This window comes from Tursiops truncatus, chromosome 7 (genome assembly GCF_011762595.2).
Source record: "Tursiops truncatus isolate mTurTru1 chromosome 7, mTurTru1.mat.Y, whole genome shotgun sequence".
NCBI classification, from domain to species: domain Eukaryota; kingdom Metazoa; phylum Chordata; class Mammalia; order Artiodactyla; family Delphinidae; genus Tursiops; species Tursiops truncatus.
In genome coordinates this window covers 6,382,844-6,402,224 of record NC_047040.1, presented here as the reverse complement: position 1 = coordinate 6,402,224, position 19,381 = coordinate 6,382,844, and the positions used below count along the sequence as shown (strand labels likewise).

The 19,381-nt window shown below is 45.4% G+C and overlaps 1 protein-coding gene across 2 annotated transcripts in view; it reads left to right on the top strand.

Moving 5' to 3' along the window:
* Positions 1–6,844: 6,844 nt before the first annotated feature.
* The window catches only part of TRPM8 (transient receptor potential cation channel subfamily M member 8), a 106,068-nt gene continuing 93,531 nt past the window's right edge, over positions 6,845–19,381 (top strand). For both annotated transcript variants that reach the window (XM_033860370.2, XM_073807083.1), the window contains exon 1: positions 6,845–8,417. The gene's annotated coding sequence lies outside the window, so the exon portion shown is untranslated. The remainder of the gene's footprint in view (positions 8,418–19,381) is intronic.

The following is a 19,381-nucleotide window of genomic DNA, read 5'->3' as shown; positions in this document are numbered from 1 at the left end:
AATGAGAAAACTGGGCACAGAGAAGTCAAGTAACTTGGCCAAGGTCACACAGCCAGTAGTGAGTGGTGGTCTGACTCTCCAGAGTGCAAGCTCACAACTGAGTTGCTATTAATGATGCTAATAATAATAACCACAGTGAACATTGCTTGAGAAAGGCACTGCTCTGAGTGCTTCACTTGGGTTAACAAGAACCCCGGGTAGATACTATGATTATCTTCACCATTTTCTAGGTGAAGAAACAGGTACAGAGAGGCTAAGAAACCTGCCCGAGGTCACACAGGTGCAAGAGTGGTGGCAGTGCCCTTCGGGAGCCTGAGCTCTTAACCTCCACCCCATGCATCCTCGAATTCCACATGCTGGAAGATCTGGGGAAGAGGGTTCTAGATGTGGCAGATGGAAAACACCAAGAGCCTGAGGGAGACAAGAAGGAGGAGGCTGGGAGCTGAGGCCGGCGGTTGCCCCAGGCCATCGCAGGGGCGTGGGTTTTATCCTGATTACGGCAGGAGGCCACCTGAAGGGTGTAAAGCGGGGACAGATACGATCTGACAAGGGCTTTGATGAGATGGCTTTGGAAGAGGGGTGGACAATGGATCCTGGGAGCAGAAAGGGAAGCAGATCAGCTTCCAGGAGAGAGATGGCAGAGCCTTGGATGCAGAAATTAGCAGCAGGGATCAGAGAGGTGGCCGGGTTTGGGGTTCACAGGATTGGAATTAGAGGCAGTGCCGACAGGAATTATGGGTGGATTGGGTCACGGGGCAGGGGGGAAGAGAAGATCCGGGAATGACTCCAGGGTGAACACCAGGGTGGAGGAAAACTCCAGGGGACCATGAGCTCTCTGGGGAAGGCAGAGGTTAAGGGTTTGGTGGGAGTGGGTGGCTATGACTCAGACACTATGGTGGGGCCTCTGCTAAGTCTGCAGAACATACAACACAATGTCAAGACATCAAAGGACATCAAGGAGACATCAAGGACAATCCTTGGAAATTCCTGAAAACATAACTTGTCCCACAGAAATATGGCTGGGACAGTCTTGACCTTTCTTTGCATTTGATTACGGCCAACCTGCCTCTCTGTGCCTCTGCGCTGAGTAACTCTGAGGGCGTGTGTGTGTGTACGTGTAGGTAGGTGTTTGTATGTGTGCACGTATCTACGTGTGTGTAGGTATGTGTTTGCGAGTGTGTACACCTGCACGTGTGCCTGTAGCAGAAAAGTCAGACAGAAGAACTCTGGAAACACACAGCCTGGATTCCAAAGCTAGCTCCAGCACTTGCGGGTTACGTAACTCTTGGCAAGTTACTTAAGCTGTCTGTGCCCTAGTTGCATTACCTGTAAAATGGGGTTGGTGATAGTATAAAGAAATATACTTGGTACCTGGTACCTCCTTGCAGGTTTGCTGGGCCGTTCCATGAGTCAGCACACGTAAAGCACCACATGCCTGCCACAGAACAGGCTCTCCACAAATGTTAGCCATTGTCACGGCGAGTGTGTACCCATGCCACTAACTGGAGAGAGAGTTTATGATGGTAAACTTGTTCAAAATTAGGAATTCTTTATTGGGCGAATGGTCCAGTACTTTCCTACCTGAGATGTCATTGTTACAGAATGGATAAAAGGAGAAAAGCTTAACAGAAATCCTGTCCTTGGTCGTTGGATGGACCGCCTCGCGGCAACTGGCCAGAATCCCACATCAGACACCGGTTTCTTCTGCACAAGTCTTACTGACTGAATTTCTCATGTTCAGTCTTTTCCTTCAGTGTGTTTGAATTTGCAGCCCCTAGCCCGGGTCCTGGCGGCCAGCCAATCCTGGTTTGATGGATGTGGGGCTTCTAGGGGTCAGCAAACTGTGGTGCTCACTCTGACCTTGGAAACATGTCTTTCCCGTCAGGTTACTTTTGGGACAAATATTCAGGTATCATTTGGGGTCGCCTGGCTATTTTTGTTTCTGACATTTGAACCATTTTCCACTCAGGGACCACTCTGTGTGATGGTAATACTTATAATAATCCTAATTGTCCACTGTTTTCATGTTTTTTCTTTCCATTACATTTCATCACCCGTGGCCATCATGCTTTTAAGTAACAATCAATCATCCTTTCTGTCTTGGGATGGGTTTCTCATCCCCCAAAGCAGAAAGAAGACAGAGCAGTTCTGCTAATCCAGGTGGGCCTGGAATGTATTTTCATTCTCATGACCATATAATAGTGGTCAGAAATCACTCAGAACTTATTTTGTCTCCTCAAGCAAAGTTTCGGTAATTTGGGTAAAAGGAAAGAGATGGCTTCTTATTGTTCCAGAGCTCTAAAATGGGATGGAGCAGGGTCATATGGGCCAAATGGACCACTGTGTGAATTTTCAGTATACAAGGTAGTTTCATTTCCTCTCGTACGCAGGAGCTGAAGCACACTTGGGCTGGAATCAGGGCAAAAACGTTTCCTCAGAAGACACCCTTCCATCTCACCATCCCATTTGCTTTATCTATTCGAATTGCAGATTTTAAAAGGCAGTTTCCTCTGTAGCTCTTTGAAATGATCTACGTTAAGTCTCATAATCCTGTTTCTAATTCCTGTACGTCACCATCGTTGACGAGCTTGTCCGATAGTCATGGAGTGCTTATGCACTACTGTCAGAGAGCACACCGTCCTGTGTAAGGAGCTTAACCCTCTCAGCACACTCTATACTCACTGATTCTTTACCCTGCATCATGGCACCTGAGCTGAGAGCTTTACAGGTGGTGCTAGAGGCGAGGACACTAGGTCAGGGAGGTCAGGGACCTTGCCCGAGTTTGCCCTGGAGCCTGAGCTTTAAGCCAGACTCATCTTCCAGAGGTGGAGTGCTTGATGGCTACAGTATTCTGCCTCACTCTGAGAGATTTCTTATAAAAGCATAAGGAAAATTGTCATTGTTTACATTTATGTTGGTGAATATCAAATACTTGATCTCTGGGTCTGAGTTATTCTTGGTTCTTTTCACTTTGGTACCTCTATCATCTCTCTCTCTCTCTCTCTCTCTCTCTCTCTCCCTATCTCTATCTCTATCTCTCTCTCTCATCTCTATCTCTGTCTCCATCTCTGTCTCTCTCTACTTTCATGCTCATCCCCATTCCCATCATCTTCATCCCTGTCTCCTTCCCCATCATCTCCATCTCCATCTCTTTACCTGTCTCTATCTCTATTTTTATCTCCATTTTTATTTTGTCTATAAAAACTACTGTTCAGGACTTCCCTGGTGGCGCAGTGGTTGGGAGTCCGCCTGCCGATTCAGGGGATACGGGTTCGTGCCCTGGTCCGGGAAGATCCCATATGTCGCGGAGCAGCTGGGCCCGTGAGCCATGGCCGCTGAGCCTGCGCGTCCAGAGCCTGTGCTCCGCAACGGGAGAGGCCACAACAATGAGAGGCCCGCGTACCGCAAAAACAAAAACAAAAACAAAAACTACTGTTCATTCTTGTTTCCAGTCCCAGTTCACATGAAAAGCAACTTGGCTGACATAGAAAAATCATTGAGGAGTTTCATTTAGCCTCTTATGTCTGGCCTAACTGAAGAAGGCTATAGCCATGAGCATGAAAGCGTTTTAAGCTCCTACCTCTTATCAAATCACTCAACAAGACCCTGATCTCTAAAGAGGTGTCAAAAAAAAAAAACACACAAAAAATTAAAGAGGTGTCAAGCCCCACAGTTCCCTTGTCAGGTCACCTACAAGGGAATTGGGAAGACGTGAAGTTTAAGTGGCCCAGGGCACGTCAGGCTGAGGCTGGCCAGTGTTCAGATACCTTGAACACGGCTAGAACAGGAGCCTCTCACTTGAGACCAGAGGAGAGACTGGTGCCTTAGCGAGCCGGCTACATCTGATTCTGTCCGGGGGAGCAGAGTTCGGGGGGCTGGGGAGATGTCTGAAGTGTACCAAATCCAGAGGCGTTCCTTCTCCCCTAGGCAGACACGGTTCCTGGCTTCACCTGGTGGATCATGTTCAGGTGGGTGGCACTTTATCTGGACCGCTTTTCTGGTTCCTACCTTTCTCATTGCTGCTTGTCTTGAAGCTGACCCTGGTGCTGGCAGAAATCTGGTTCTTTCTGCTAAAGATGTAGCATCCCAGGTCCTGCCCTATCTGTGTGAACCAGAATCTGCCTTTAACAAGATCCTCAGGCGGTTCATGTGTACATAAAAGTTTGAGGCAGGGCCAGGGCCTACCTGGGACTCCAGCTTCCTGCAGGTGGTCAGGGGAGGAGGCAGGTTCGTGGAACTTCACAAGCGCAGCCGCTGCATGAAGGGTGGCCTCTTCATGTAACGCCCACGTGGGCCCTCCTGCGCTAGGCCAGAGGCCGTGTCCTTCCAACCAGCTCAAGGGGAGCAAACTCAGTCGGAGGGCGTGGCTGCCACGCACAGCTGTGCCCAGTCGGAGGGCATGGCTGCCACGCACAGCTGTGCCCAGTCTTCAGGGGAGGGGGGAGACGGCCCAAGCGCCTGGAGAGGAGGTGGCCCCAGGGGACAAGGAAGTTGGGAGTTTAGAGAAGGAGCATGCTGGGGAGATGGAGGGGAACCAGGGCGAGGCCCTTGAACACCTGCTGACGGCTGGGCTCCAGTTCATGGCCCCTGTGTGTCTCCTACAGGGAACCTGTGTGCTGGAGAGGGCAGGACAACCCTGCTTTCAAGAGGGGTTCTTTGGGGGCACAAATGGCCAAGAGATCTCTCCCATGACCCATGGGGTCTGCAGTAGCTCAGAGCCAGTATATAGTATATACTGTGTATGTACTGTATATAGTCTATATGGGCTATTTACTATACTATACTGTACACATATATGCTATACATATATATATGCTACACACATATATGTGTATACTATATATACATATATATAGTATATTATACAATGTATAGTAAGTAGACAGCCAGTAGAGCAGAAAGAATCCAAGCTCTGGGTGGAAAGTGCACGTGTTGACCTTTTCCTTCCCTTGTAGACAATGAGCTTTGGGGGTCCCCCACAGAGCGTGACCACTTCTCTGTGTGGTTGCCCAGCTCCCGCCGGCTGTCCCTGTCCCCAGGGCAGCACACTCACCACCACCCAGCTGGCTGTGTTTTTGCCTTGTTCTTGCCGGGTGACAGCATTTTTTCAGTTGACACTTGTTTCTTCAGAGCTGAGGTTGTCTAACTCCGCCGAACTTGAGAAACATCAGATTCCTGGTCCAACATGTCTAGGTTGGGGCCTGGCCATCCTTTTCAACCTGTGGCCCTGAAAGGCCGATGTAGGCGGTCATGGGTCACGAAGGGAAACGCCGGTGGAAGCACGCGGTGGCTCATCTTCCTGTTTCAGTGGGCGCTGGGCGACAGAAAGAAAGGCACCCTCTCCCTGCCCCATTTGCAAAGTGGAACCCCAGACACAGGGATGCTGAGCTGGGGGGACAAAAGCAGCCGGAGGAGGATGCTAACACGGTTGGTGCATCTGCCACGGTTGTCCTTTCAGTATTCCCCCCAAATCCTGACACAGCCTGAGACATAGGCACTAGGACCCCACATGGCTGAGAAGGAGCTGGGGTTCGGGGGTTGAGTAGCTTTTTCGAGCTCCCACAGTTAGCAAAAGCTCAGAGCCAATTTCATTCAATTATTTATTTATTTATTTTGTGCGGTACGCGGGCCTCTCACTGTTGTGGCCTCTCCCGTTGCGGAGCACAGGCTCCGGACGCGCAGGCTCAGCGGCCATGGCTCACGGGCCCAGCCGCTCCGCGGCATGTGGGATCTTCCCGGACCGGGGCACGAACCCGTGTCCCCTGCATCGGCAGGCGGACTCTCAACCACTGCGCCACCAGGGAAGCCCCATTCGATATTTTTTAAACTATTTTTCGTTGTGGCAAAATACGCATAACGTAGAATCTACCGTCTTGCCCGTTTTTAAGCATCCGGTTTAGCAGCATCCATTACTTGCATCCACGTTGTTACTCAATCGCCACCACCCGTCCACTTCCAGTTCATTCAATTTTGACATGTTTTCTCACAGCACAAAAAATAGGGAAGCAAAGCTGAGAATCCAGGCTACACATGGAGCTGACGGACTCTGCTTACTGTTTTGGGGCCAAGAGGGCGCTGAAGGGGCAGGCCAGGCCGACGTCATTGTTCACCTGTCAAACCTGCTTTAGGGATAAAGATGGTTGAAAATGTCTCTCCTGCAGCCACTGAATTTGCTCAGAGAAGCCACCTGCTGGCACTGAAAGAGAATGCAACAAGCTCGTATTTAAACATTCTTTAAAAAATCACGTTTGCCTCCGTAGAGGAATTTGGTCATTTTGTTACGTCTTGGATAAAATGGCAAAGCTGTAGGCTATATACCTATGCATCTATACCTATACATACAAATCTATCCTATATCTCTCTCTGTACTTCTATATCTACACCTATACATCTATATCTGTAACTATACCTATATCTCTACCTATACACCTCTGTTTCCATCTCCACTTCTATCTTCTCCACCTCACTTGGTTAGATGTATTTCGTTGTTGTTGTTGCGGTACACGGGGCTCTCACCGTTGTGGCCTCTCCCATTGCGGAACACAGGCTCCGGACGCGCAGGCTCAGCGGCCATGGCTCATGGGCCCAGTCGCTCCGCGGCATGTGGGATCTTCCCGGACCAGGGCACGAACCCGTGTCCCCTGCATCGGAAAGCGGACTCTCAACCACTGCACCACCAGGGAAGCCCGGTCAGATGTATTTTGAATCTTTCCCTTGTAAACATGGTTCTAAATCACCACGTGCAATGGCTCTACGATGGTGCACCTGATGAGGTCATCCTCCTTCTTCCCGTCTCTCTCATCCCCACCTCTGTGCTCATCCCTCTTCTGCTCTCAGCTTTCCTTCTGCCAGCCTGGGATCGCTCACTGCTCTGCCACCTTCCACAAGGAGTATTCCTCCATAGCAGATCAGTGTGCAGTTGGTACTTCAGTGTCTATAATTTTCTAGCCTTCTGGTCTTTTGCAGTTCACATTTTGGTTTTCAAACTAAACTTTAGGTTCTGCTTTTCAATACCTTTGCATCTCTGAAAATACCTGGAAGGATGCTGTGTAGACTGCAGGCTGAGGACGAAGAGGACCAGATCCACAGCCTGTGTATGTGCATGCATGGGGTGGGGGGCCAGGAAGGAAATTGCAGCAGGTAAGGGTATGGGAGTTTTTAGTCCTACAATCCACATTCAGGGCAATTTTGAGATTTCTCTGATCCTCTCTCTGTTTCTGGCTAGATCTCTTCTCGCATGGGTCCTCATTGAGATGCGGCCCCTGATGTTTCCAACATTCCACAGTCCTTACCCTTCCCTATTGCCTCACACTTGGTCACTCCATTCATTTTCACTACCTGTCTGACTCTTGGAGTATTTGAGTTTGTGATCTTACCTCAAGTTTTTTCTTAAAGATTTTCTTTGTCGAAGGGGTTTTCTCCCTGAATTGAACATGTTTTCTGTAGGAGTAATTATCATTAATGACATCTTATCTCTCCTTACAGATCTTGACCAAATCCCTCTGCCTTTACAACATTGCCCCTGACTCTCATTATGTTTAATCTCTAACCTCTTTGCATTTGTTTGACTGTATAATCAAATTTTAAATTATACGATCTTATTTCTACTTGCCTGAGACATATACTTCATATATGAATACATATTAGAAATAATAGCCAATACTTAAGGAACATTAACTGTAACAAAACTATTTAAATGATGCTTGTGGTACATCATTTAAATAAAATGACTAAAAATTGCCCACTAGGGATTATTATTTTATCTCTCCTAGTGGGATTTTCACAGAGACAAAATGTAGTTTAAAGGGAGCATGGAAATAACTATAATTTAATAAAGCCAGCCTTGCTGAGTTTTCAGGTCACCCCCCTCAGCCCTGCCTAGCTAGCCCAATGCTGAATATATGTTGGTGTGGATAAAGTTAACAAAATCGACCAAAAAGCAATGTTTGTTAAATTTCCTCTACTTAACAACTTTTTCCTAATCTTAATTAAAAGCTTTTAATCTATTAATTAATTTTATCATGACTTTCCATAATGAGCATTTCCCATTTCATTTGTGGTTTTTAAAATGTGCCACAAATTGTAGAAATTCATCTTTAGTTTGTTTCATACTCTGATACAATTGGCAAGCCAAGAGTGGGGATTTTGTATTCTTACTTTATGAGCATTTAAAATACCCTGTTCTATGAATATGCATTCTTTACTCATATTCAATTGCTACACTGCTATGGTATCCCATGGTGTTAACTGTCTTTTTTCAGTGGCTTGAGTTTTTTTTTTCTCCTCCTCTTAAGAGAACCTCAGAGAAGAAGGCGGGGCTGAGAAATCTCAAGTTATAAAAGCCTCTTCCTTTTGCAAGTAGATCAGAGGAGCAGGATCTTTGGAGTGAAAGCAAGTCCTGTCTGTAACCTCCACAGGTACGTTATCAACTTTTGCTTTTCATCTTTCCATAAATGTTGCAGTTGTGTAACTTGTAGAATTGATGTTAGTGTAGTGAATCTGAGGAGGGCATCATTTGTTTTTTTCTATGAAGATAAGAAACTAAAGGAAGACAAAATTTGAAATCTCTCCAGGATCTGCGTGGATAAGCAAAATGCTAGTGCACAGGTATCTTCGGTACTCATTCGGATTTAGTTAGAAATGTAGAAATCTGTGCTCGATTTTTGAGCGATTTAAAATATATCTGTAGCTTTTTCTCTTTTCTTCTTTTTTCCTGATTGCCAGAGTCAGACATGTCCTCAAATGAACTTTACTAAAAAAGTCTCTGGGATCTTAAGTCTGCAACTGACTATCTTACCCAGTCCTATGGTCTCAAACCTACTGGGAACAGAATAAAACAGGTTGTTCTTAAATCAAGACTATGGTGAAACATAAATTAACATCAAGAAAGGATGCATTCAAATGGTCAATATTCTTTGATAATAAAAGGAGAAAGGTATATTTGACTTATTTTTACATACTGTGGTTCCCTTAGTTTTTTTCAGCTTCTGAAACATGCTCGTTGGTTGTATTATTTAGAAGAAACAGAGAAACGCTGAGGAGTTGGATGAATAATTAAAGGTTTTATTTCTATTTAATTTTGAAGCCATTATTGCTAAAGCTGACTTTTTCAGTGTGAAGATTCTTAAGCTGAAAGTAAGAAAATGGTTATTGCTTAATCTAGTCTATATATGTGCTCCGACAAATATGCTTATCACGATAGGAGTTTTAGCTCATTAGTACCTTAGAGTGTAAAGAACTTTCTTCCAAGGTTATGACATTGGGTTTATAATCCTTTCGAACTTGGAACCAAGTTGTTATCCTCCATTATTAATTTTTAAAGAACTGATGTGACTCTTGGCACCTATAAAGATAATAGGGTTCCAGGCACCATAGGGACTCCCCACTTTTCTCCTTCCAGACAGTACCTTTGAGCATCGTCTCCTGCCCCAGTTCTACCTCCGGTCTCTTGCCTCTACTCTTTGGGATAGGATATATGGGATTGATGACCTCAGGAGCCTCCATTGGCTTTTGCCATTTTCCTGTTTTTTACCCATCTATGCAAATCTCAAAAAATGTGGTCGACAGAGGCAATTAGAAAAGCAGGATGATTCTGATAACAAAACAAACCTCATTTCTTCTCTACGGTTGAAAGACATGTGGAGGCAATGGTGTACATTAACCCTTGCAGGTCACTGTAACTCTTGCAGGTACCGCTCTAGCACTTTTGCCAAAATGAGAATTGAGAAGATTTCTCCGGATGGTGTCATTTATATCTGAAGCCTCTGCAAGTGTCACACTCATCATTACAATGAATAATTGATGGAAGCCAAGAGTGGAGATGGCTGGGGTTTGGTACGGGGCCTTTTGGAACATTCTCATCAGAGCATATGAACAATTTAGTTCCTCTCTTATTAAGTGTTAATAAGGAGAACTTCTTATTTCTTCTTATTTAAAAAAAATTTTTAAACACAGAGAGACTTAGAACTTGAAAATGACATCGTAGGACTGATTTGAACATGGTGATAGGCAGGCTGAAACACAATTTTGCAAACATGCCAAATGTCATTCTTGTGTTAGGACAATAACATAGCAGATGGATTTTTGCTTTTGTTTTTGTTTTGGGCTCACAGGATGCAAGAGTATTCTGTTGTTGATGGGTGACTTCTAGACCATTTGAAATTATTCATGAGCATCAATGATAAAAATAACACCAGGTCAGCCTCTCCCCCAATCAACAAAACAAGGTTTCTAATTATTTAAATGTTGATAGTGTATTAATATAGTAAAAATGACAATCTATCCTTTCACAAGGATGTATTAAAGCGGCACAAAGGAACTTAAATTTTAAGGATTGGGCTCTCGGGCCAGCCTGCCTGAGTTTGAACGCCGTATCCTCTACTTATCAGCTGTGTGACTTTCGGGGAAGTTACTTAACCTCTCTGTGCCTTGGTTTCCTCAACAGTTTTAGTGGGAAAATAATAATCCCTATAATTCATGAGAAGATTCAAGGAGCTGACACATGTAAAGAGTGTAGCACAGTGCCTGGCACATAATAGGCGTTATATGAGACAAAGCTGTTATTAGTTATTCTTGGCCTGATGAAGATGTATGTCTCATATGCTATCAGGACAAATCGTGTTGTTCATAAACACAAGTTGCAACCACAGAAGAGCACTCAGCCAAAGTTATGTGATGCCGCCTCTTAAGCCTCTTGTCGATTCCATGCTTGTGTTTGAAGATTTGTGTACAAGCTTTGAAAAAGTCTAACTGGTGTTATGTGTAGCATCCTGGTTTAGCTCAGTGGTTCTCCAGTGTGGGACCCTCACCAGTAGCATCCGCAGCATCTGGAAACTTGTTAGAGATGCAGAATCTGGGTCCCACCCCAGATCTGTGGAGTCCTTGAGGTGGGACCCAGCGGTCTGAGTTTGAGCGAAGTCCCCAGTGATTCGGCCTGCCCAGCCATCATGTGTTTCCCTGAGTGGGAAACTGCAGAAGCTGGGCAGCTGTTAGCATGGAGCAGCTGTCCTGATGTGGATGGTAGTCAATATCCTCACGATCTACAGTGAAGTCTGAAAATGTGAGTGCTGGTTAAGAATCCACTGTGGTTTTAATTTTCACCGAGGTAAACTTCATGATGGGTATTAGGACTCCATTAATTTCGTCAGACCCATCTGCAGTCTGAGGATAAGGACCGTAAGTAAAAATAATTGAGATCTTGATGAAAATATGAAAGCAAAGACTTTGCATCATTCAGCAAGTAAGTTGAACTAAATCTGGCCAAACTCTCAGACATTTCTATACCGGGGCCCATCATTTGTCCCTGCTATGGAATTGCCTGCATTGAATTTTACCTTAGTGATGCATCTTCCACTTGCATTCAGGACTTTATAAGAAATAGCCACACAGTTTTGTGCTGTAGGCATTGCAGGGTTATGTCAAGATGTTTCCTATTGTGTGGCCCGGAGTTCTTTTTACATAGAAGTTTATTCCTTCTAACTTATTATTTTGAGATAATAACAGATTCACAGGAAGTTGAAAAAATAGTACAGAGAGGTCCTGGGTAACCTTCACCTGGTTTCCCCCAAAGATAACATCCCACATAACCATAGTATAATATCAAAACCAGGAAACTGACACTGGTATACTCCATAGACTTCATTCAGATTTTACTCACTTGCATGTGTAGACTTTTATGCAATTTTAGCATGACTAGATTTGTGTAATCACCACAACAATCAAGTTGTTGAACTATTCCATCACTAGAAAAATCACCCACGTGCTGCCCCTTTACATTCTCACTGTCATTCCCCCACCCCCACCACCTACAGGAGCTCTTTGTACATTGGACTCTGGATTGGGGCAGTTGGGTTTGATCTTGCTTTATGGACGCCGTGAAGCTTGCAGTTGACCATGTTTGTTCCCTTGCTTTGGTCCCTTGTAATTAGGTTGCAGCTTCTAACAATGCCCCCACAAGCAGGCTTTCCATGTGCTGGATGAGCCCATCACGTTACCAGTTTCTCTCGTTTTACTCTCTGCTCACTTCTTTCTCTTTGGTTCCTTTGTATTCAGTAATATCTTAGGAGGTATCTTCAAATCCTTGTGCACTGAGATGAAATATAAAAAAGAAAAAAAAATTAAAGTCAAGGGACTTCCTTGGCAGTACAGTGGTTAAGACTTTGCCTTCCAGTGCAGGAGATGCGGGTTCGATCCCTGGTCAGGGAGCTAAGATCCCACATGCCCCGTGGCCAAACAACCAAAACTTAAAAAAAATTAGAAGCAATATTGTAACCTATTCAATAAAGACTTTAAAAATAGTCCACATCAAAAAAAATCTTTAAAAAAGTTAAAGTAAAAAAAAAGTTCCACCATGTCTTCTCCATTTATTATTTAAAGGCATCGCCCCCTTCAAATTCCTGAACTGCTGGAAGTTGTGTGGGTGCCTTTCTACCACCTCCTCAAACTCCTGAGGGTGCTTTCTGCTGCATTCACATTTGTATTGGCTGAGGATGCAATTCCTAGGTCACAATCTTTGCCTCCAAAAATTGCAAATATTGCCACATCTTCTAGCTTACAGTCCTTCTAGAAGAGAAGTCTGATGTCAGCCTGATTTCCCCCCTTCTGTAATTTACCTTTTTTCTACTATGTGGTTTGTATGGTTTTATGTTTATTCTTACCCTTAAATAATTTCACTGGGTACCTCTAAGCCTATTAATTTGCCTGGTATGAGGCTCTGGGACTTCTTTGTATTGAAGACCCAATTCTTCCCTTAGCCCAGGGAAGAAGATTTCTCCTGTTGACTTTTTTGACTGCTACGTCTCCTGTGTGGAAACTTTTCTTCTTCTGGAAGTCACTTTGCTTACGTGACGCATCTCCTATACTCTAATACATGTTCCCACGGCTCCACAGAAAGGGGCGAAGCTTCCTGAGGAGCTCCCATCCCTTTGGACAGGTGAAAGCTGGTGCATGGAGCCTTGTGACAACTCCACCCGTGCTGTCGTTACCTAGCAAGCTGCCTGTGTCAGGGGTCCCCGTGAAGGACGCTGTGGGCTGGCATCCCCTGCACATCCGAGCACATCTTCTGGTGTGACATTGGGTCACATGATGATGCCAGTTTTTGCCACCCCTGAGTAGGGTGCCAGCTCCATGCAGAAATAAGGACAGTAGTCCATTCTGGAAGGCAGCACTGTCCTTCTCTCTTTGTCACAACTGCCTTCATTAGACAGTTACTGAACTGGGGAGGCCACAACCTCCCCGGGGTGCTGTCCATGCCCCCGGGAGGCTGTAATCAGAAAACAATAATGAAATAGCAAACTTTCTAGAGCTGAAAACAACAAAACCAAAACTCGAATTTGCATGTAAAAAAGAGCACATAGTGTAAAAAATTTAGACCAATATCTAGTCAGAGTCAATGAAATATTAGAATTTAAGGAAAGGAGGAAGAAGCATATAAATGTTGGACAGAAGGAATAAAAGTGAGGCTGCCTCACTTTTCCTTTACAAGATCAAAACCCTAAAAAGAATGGAACTGTTCCTATGGTGTCAGGGGGGAAAAGTGTTGGTCAAATTATCCATGTGTGAATGCAGTAAAAAGGCATTTGCACGGTAAAAAAAAAAAATAAACAGAAACAGAAGGAATTTCCTGGAGGTCCAGTAGTTGGGACTCCACGCTTTCAATGCCGAGGGCCTGGGTTCAATCTCTGGTTGGGGAACCAAGATCCCTCAAGCCCGGGGGTGAGGTGGAAAGAAAAAAGAAAAAAAATGAAAAAAAACCACATAGAGTTGAGGGACCACAAGGGGGGAGCTCTCACACCCTGTGATGACAACAGAGCCCAATAGGAAGAAGAAGGACTCTTCTTCCCCCCCTCTCCCCAAGGGGACTAAGCCAGTGAAAAGCCAGGGACTCTGTTTACTACAGCCCTCCCTCCCTTTTCCCTCTATATAGGAGTCTCCTTCCCTTGCTGTGCAGGAACTTGCAAGTGGTTCACCATGGTTGCTGACCCTGAATAGCGATTCTCTGCTGGTTCTGAATAAACCCATCTTTGCTGGAGAAACACCTGGTGGTCTATTTGTTTTAGGTCAACAACATGGATAAGAAGCTCCTAACACACACACCTCACTAAAATCATCCCCAGGGACGCTCTGATGCCGACAGAGGAGTCCAATGTGGACAAGTCGGATATGGAAGGACTCACACTGGACTCGTGGACACCAGTGACACTTGCAGGGCTCAGTCTAAATGAAAATACAGAATAAAAATTAATATGAAGATAGAAATTATTCTCAAAGGGGAAATCTAGGATCTAAAAAGAATAGCTTACTCGTAACAGCATGGATCTAGATCCCAGATTGAGTGGACCACTGTAGTGAGGTTGGGCGATCAATGCTCAGATGGCAGGCCGTCAGTGGATTAAGAAAAAGCAAACTTTTACCCATACCGACTTAGCGTATGGTCATAGGGGGTGTGCAGTTAGAAGGGAGGCTCGTTGCGGGTTCTGTGCCACCATTTATCCTAAAGTTACTCTGATTTCTTCCTCAGGGTTTCTGCTCAGTCAGATACCTTAGGAGTCCTGCTTTGAATTTTACATTTATAAGACACAAAATTGATGAGTCGTACGGCCAGTCTTGGCACAATGCTATATTCAAAAGATATTCAGGTCCAACAAAGCAAGAACACTGGAAATAAATGTGAGTTAAAGGTGCCACGGTAGGTGGGCTTCTAAGATGGGCCCCCCACCTGTGGAATTCATGGCTATTCACGCCCTCGTGTGGTCCCCTCCCCTTACGTGTAAGTAAGACCTCGTGATTTGCTTCTAACCAACAGAATGTGGCAAAGGTGATATGCAATGTCACTTGCATGATTAGGTTACGAAAGATTGTGACTGTGTCTCGCTGGCAGACTCCGTCTAATGCCTTGTCAGCTTATATGCTTTGATACAGAAGCCGCCACGTTAGAGAGGCCCTGGTAGCCAGACACTGAGGGTGACCTCCCGCCAACAGCCAGTGAGGTACGGGGGCCCCTGGTCCAACAGCCCTCAAGGAGACGTATCCTGTTAACAGCCACGTGAGCTGGGAAGCAGGTCCCCCCAACCCCCACCCCGCCAACCCCGGCCCCAGGCTTGAGACAAGACCCCAGCCCCTGCTGGCATCTGAGTGCAGACTGTGAGAGCCCCCGAGCAGAGAATCCAGCTCCACGGAGCCCAGATGCCTGACCACAGAAACTGCGGGCTCATAAGTGTGTGTCATTGTAAGTAGTCACATTTTGGGATAACTTCTTACACAGCAATAGCAGCTGATACTAATGGCTGGACTCTAAAAAAATCCAAAAGATGCCGTCCACCCATCTTGCTAAAGCCTTACTCACCGTGGCAGCCGCCTTCCCCATAGAGTCTGTATATATTCTCGCCTCTTCCTCTCCACTCGCCGAGCTCTTCCTCTCTCACCACCTCTCCCCACATTCTACCTGTGTTCCCAGTGACTGTCTCTGCATCCTTTTGAACGTAAACCTATTTAGCTCCCCTAGGCCACTTCCAAGTTTTCACCCTGCAAGGGCCTCAGGAGCTGAGCAGATAAAACACAAGTTTCCTGGTGACACGGGAGGGAGTGGTCACGACACTTGTGAATCCCCGTTCCTGACTCTTCCTGACACAGCGATTTTCGTCCTGCTCCTTCCTGACTCTTCTCGTGAAGCCCCGACGCTAGTAATAAGAGTAATGATAAAAGCACCGATGTCTACATTACTCAAGCACGTGCCAAGCTTGCTGTAGGAGCATCCTCTTCAGTCCTGTCACAACCAAGCCATGGGGCAGGGAGACACGTTTTTAGAGATCAAGGAGCTGAGACCCAAAGGGGCTAAGTGAGCTGCTAGTCAGTGGTGGAGCTCAGTCCCACGCTTGGATTTTCCTGACTCCCAAACCCAGGCTTTTGTTTTGTTTTGTCTTCTGTATCTCTACAGTCCTCATTTTCCTCCGAGTTTGATTGTATTAATAATAGATGTCTCTTGGTGTGTTTATTTGAATTCCTCTTGACATTGTAATTTTCATTATTGAAGAAAAGTACATGTTTCATTTTTGCCTGAACTTTTGAATCTCTGGCCCGTGTTATGACACTAGTACTTTCCTGATGCGTTGACCTACCCTACGATCTTTTAGAAGTAGAATAACAGGGTGAACTGGGTTTGAGTTACATGAAATCCTCATCAGACCTCATATACACGTTGCGGGGCATGCTTGGTGTTGTTTTACTGGTGGATTCTACTTGGGGAGGTCCCCTCGGTGGGGTTAGTCCACATCCAGTGCTACCATTTTCCTGACTCCATTTTCCCACTCCTCAGTGAGAATTTCATTAATTTATAGAAATACACTCAGATACAGTTAAAGGTAAAGCGAGAAGATGGTCTAGCCTATAATGTCAGCATTATACTCCACTGCCCTCCAAATGGGTGGAACGTCAATGCCAAATACCCCGTTTCCGATCCAGAGAAAGACATAATATCCGAGAGAGAACTTTGGTGAGGTTTTAGGACCATAACAATTATGTATCATGCTTATATCATGTCATGTTACGTTGTGTTATAGTTTGGGAGCTATGAAATCACATATTCCAAGATGTATGTGAAATGCCAACCCCTAATTGTTGGGGTTATTGGGAATAAGTCCATCACCTTTAACTTCTGGAGCTTGCCAAACCATCTATAAACTCACTTTTCCTCAAGTAAAGTAGTGCTTTCTTACCAATTCCAAGAGATGGAAGCTGCAGACGTCCCCTGGCTGCCTGTGCAGTTAAGGTGACCTGGAGCAAACCTGCAGCAGAGCTCCAGAGCAGATGTGTCCAGCTGCTCTTCAGCAGCAGAAACCTTTCCTCAGGGGGAATCTGCTAGGACCCTGGAGATGTAAGTCTGATGAAGCAGCACTGCTCCCACTGACGTGGGGAGGCATCCCTGAGCCCCTCACAGGCGCAAAGCCCGAAGCCCCGCCTTTGAAACCACTACTCTAGACTCAGATTTTTCAACAACTATTTAGTTTTTTTTATTTTTACATCTTTATTGGAGTATAATTGCTTTACAATGGTGTGTTAGTTTCTGCTTTACAACAAAGTGAATCAGTTATACATATACATATGTTCCCATATCTCCTCCCTCTTGCATCTCCCTCCCTCCCACCCTCCCTATCCCACCCCTCTAGGTGGTCACAAAGCACCGAGCTGATCTCCCTGTGCTATGCGGCTGCTTCCCACTAGCTATCTACCTTACATTTGGTAGTGTATATATGTCCATGCCACTCTCTCACTTCGTCCCAGCTTACCCTTCCCCCTCCCCATATCCTCAAGTCCATTCTCTAGTAGGTCTGTGTCTTTATTCCTGTCTTACCCCTAGGTTCTTCATGACATTTTTTTTTCTTAGATTCCATATATTTGTGTTAGCATACGGTATTTGTCTGTCTCTTTCTGACTTACTTCACTCTGTATGACAGACTCTAGGTCCATCCACCTCACTACAAATAACTCAGTTTTGTTTCTTTTTATGGCTGAGTAATATTCCATTGTATATTTAGAGTTTCAGAGCCCTGAAAATGTATGCAGTGTCCCCAGCCAATCTCCTCTCTGGGGCAGACTTGGCATTTTTTCTCTGGAGTACAAGTCAGACAGTCCAGATAAGACCAAGGGCCTGTGGCCGGTGGAATGTCAGTTTCATGTTCGGAAATGATTTCAAAGATATGATGTGAGAGAACAAAAATGCCCCGATTGTCATCAGTGTTTATTATGTTATTGTTGACTCTCTTTTCCTTTTACCTTCAATTTATCGTTTATCCTCAATCGATCATTTTAGTGCTGATGGCTTCACCGCTCCTGCCTACCTCCACAAAGTCCTACTCCATGCTCTGCAGTCATCATAATTATTACATTATTATATTTTCCCTGTGGTTTAATCTCTCCCTCTGTGCTAGTTTTCCTCTGCCAAGATTTAAACATGATCCCACCTCTTGGGAGGAAACAAGTCAGCCACGGACCCTCCCCTCCCTTCTAGCTACCCACCCGCCACGTGCTCTTGTGGATGGAGATGCCGTCTCTGGTGGTCCTCACTCTCTCATCCCACTTACTGAAATGTTCTCACTAAGGTCACTGGTTCTCTTAGCCTTGCCCAGCCTCTAGACACTTTTCCTATTTATTAAATATATTTTCCAGATTATTTAAGAAATATATTTAATTTGGGCAAATATAAAAAGTGAAAGAATAAAATGAAAATCACTCACAGTCCCAGCCCCACGTATGGCAATGGTGAACACCTTGGTGTATTTACTTCCGTGTGCCTTATACACATTATACCTAATGCATTTACATCCCTTACTTCGATAGCTGCCCTTCCTGAAGGTGGGTCATATGTCAGCTGCTGAACCACCTTTATAGGGAAGCTGAGAGGGTGAAAGACCCCCTCAAGGTCACAGGGTGAGTGACTGAACGCGAGCTGACCATCTCTAAAGCCAGAGCTCCTGACCACGGTGGTTTCTTGCCTCCGGCTTTTTTTCTACTCACGATAAATCCTATGACATTTTCCATGTCATTAAAATGCACCCACTTCATGGTATCATCCTCTTACTTCTTCTGGGTGTAATGTGCTCCTACTGATGGAAGTTTAAGTCATTTCTAATTTTTCCTATGAAATGAATATCTTTTGGGTATACCCTTTGATGTGTTTCTGATGATTTCTTTTATCTAGAATTCTCCAAAGCCAATTCACTGGGTCAACGATGATAATACTTGCATGTCTGGCTACCTTATTGCCACATTCTTTTGCAGAGGCAGGAAGATGATTTTACCCCCCCTGCAATGATACGAGAGTGTCTGTCCCACTAAGCTCTTCCCAACATCAAATGCTGTCATCCGAAATATTTCCCCTGGGTGTTTCATCGCCGTTGGACTTTTCTTGTTTTTATTACTAGGAAGGCTTAGCAGGTTTCTGTGTTTATCAGTGACTCATGTTCCCTTGTTTGGTGGCTTTGGACTCTTTGGCCCATCTTCTCCACTGGATTTTGTGTGGTTCAACCCAGTGGTGTGATTTTATGACTTTTCCTTAGCGTGGGATGCATCGACTGGTTTCTCCCTGGTGTGGCTTTCATTCCCTCCTCCTTCTACTTTTCCAGTTCACCCCCTTTCAGGGGCGGGCCACCCTCTTTCCCAAGGTTCCTGGGGGGGCCCTCTGGACCCTCTCCTCTCCTCTCCAGACCCCCCTGGAAGCCCTTGGTCCTTGGCCTATGTCCCTCCTCCTGGAAACCCCTTTCACACCGAACCCTTAGCTCCTGCCTGTGTTTAGGAGCTGGATAAACAGTACACCTGGAACACCTGGTGTGTGGGATGGGATGAAGAACGCCTGGACTCATGATTCATCACCTTGAACATCCCCTGG